Genomic DNA, 2,500 nt, shown 5'->3' with positions numbered 1-2,500 from the left:
TTTTCAGATTCCCGTATCCATGGAGACCCCACTGGTCTTCACTAGTGTTCACTGAAGTTTGTCGGGAACCCCTTTGGTTTCACCCAGCCAAGATTAATATGATTTATTTAATGACACAGTTTTAGTTTGGAATCTGTGGATAAGAACATAACCAAGAGAACATCACAGTTTCCTCTGAACACTGGAAATAAACACACCCAAAATGTGCTTTTCGTAAAGCTATCCGTGTGTGTGTGTGTGTGTGTGTGTGTGTGTGTGTGTGTGTGTGTGTGTGTGTGTGTGTGTGTGTGTGTGTGTGTGTGTGTGTGTGTGTGTGTGTGTGTGTGTGTGTCTATTTATGTATTTGTGGACGTGTGTGGGGGTGTTTTGATATGGGTGAGTGTGTATAGTCAAAACCATGAGGATTTACTATGACATTCAAATTCATGACATGAACTTATGAGTCAACGTACAACAGTGAGAGAGGCACACATACACACAAACACACATGTGCACACGCACAACCACACACACACACACACACACACTCATACACACACAAAAATAAATAATTCAACAAATCCTCTAAAGCTAACATCCAACACACACAAACACGCACACACACATACAAAAATGCACACATGGACACAAGTAGTAAACAACAGAGAGAGACAGACAGACAGACAGACAGACAGACAGACAGACAGACAGACAGACAGACAGACAGACAGACAGAATAAGGTTGAGAGTAGTTTAAGGACAGTTTTGTGTATGTTTACTATTATCTGGCATTTTGTCTTGTGAGCTTTGTTTGTCTGTGTGTGTACAAAATGTACAGAGGGCATGTTTTAAAAGCTGGAATCGTACCATAGGATTCATTCATTCATTGCTTGTCATGATCAAATATATACAAACGCTGTTACAATGAGATACTATTTCCTCATAACAATTTGGCGGTCTTTGGTTGATTAAGGTTTGTTAAATGACCTCATCACTCGACTACAAGAGAAAAGAGCCAATGCAGCAGGCTGCATCTCACGGGCTCTCTCCTTATCATTCACCCTTCCATTCTGTATGACCCTCGAATTTTCATTCAACAGTTTTTTCCTTGCCAAAACGTTACTTCAAATGAAACTGTCGATCGAGACAATGTATTAGCTATTCTCCCTGAAGACTTTCTAATTTGAAAGCAGACTTCCGATTGGTTTCCATGGGGACACAGTCCTTCGGGTTCTATTCCTGAGCGGCCACCATAACAGCCGTACTGTTCTACTGTATTTATTGGCGACATCTGCTTACATTTTAGGCTAACCCATGACCTGACTGGCTGCCAAAGCGGAGCTCAAGAAGTACATAAATGTCCACGCATAAACTATCTCTCCTCGAAGAGGCTAATGGAAACTTCTCAATCACAAGGGATTTCCTTAAGCATCGGCGGGGGAATGTCTACAAACCAAACCCCCATTCCCGGTCTTCAGGATATCACAACAAACGTGTTAAGTCCCTTATAAGGATAATCTCAAACTTCTACTTTTGGTGTTACACTGAAATGACCTCCCCCTCAGTGGGTCAGTAGGTGTAACTGCAGCTATTTCGGTAGACACCACCGATAACATGGACAAGATAAGAAAGAAAGCTGCCTAACCCTAACAATATGCCAATGGTTTTATTTCCTATAGGAAATGTCAAGAAAGACCAATTCCACTTATAAGATCATGTGAGAACAGACCTGCTGATTGGCATTTCAAAGCAAATGAACCCATTTTATTACTGCATATATTTATTTGACTTAAACTTGGTCCCTAACAGAATGAATTGGCTGCTGGTTGGTTGGATATTAAACTAAATATGCCAACTTAGGTGAAAGGTTGCTTTAACACAGACTCAGCAACACAACATGCTGACAAGGGACTATGTGTTGAAACATGATGAAATCCCTTCAGGTTACTAATCACACACAGCCAACAGCTTCCAACTAGTCCCTATCTGCACTTTATTGTTTCTTTGACTGGATTCGTTGGATGTTTTATTGAGCTTTGAAAGGTGTCTGTTGGGTCATTGGGTGGTTAGGTGCGATCACGTCTCCCCAGCTGATGCAATCGCTTGGATCAAATCAAATCAATAACAGGAAGTCATTAAACATGAAAACTTTCCCTCCGGTATGTCGGAGGCTTTTACTTGTGTCTTTTAATGCGCGGTGGGAAAATAAAATGAAACTGAAGAAAGACGATCACGATGGTTGTTACTGATTAACCTATTGAATAACTTTAAAAATAAAACCAATATGTTCTAAAAAGATGTGTGAATCATTGACTAATACAATGGTCTCAAAAGTTGTACAGTCGTGGCCAGCACTGATTGATTCATATTTTAATATGTGAATGTAGAAAAGTGTAGAGATGTTTAGGCCGAATCCCGTTTCTACCCCTTACCCCTTCCCCTTACCCCTTCAAAACAAGGGGGAGGGGTAAGGGGAAGGGGTAAGGGGTAGAAATGGGATTGGGCCTTAATGTGTATGCCT

This window comes from Gadus morhua, chromosome 10 (assembly GCF_902167405.1).
Source record: "Gadus morhua chromosome 10, gadMor3.0, whole genome shotgun sequence".
Lineage (NCBI taxonomy): Eukaryota > Metazoa > Chordata > Actinopteri > Gadiformes > Gadidae > Gadus > Gadus morhua.
Note: the sequence above shows the minus strand (reverse complement) of the source record.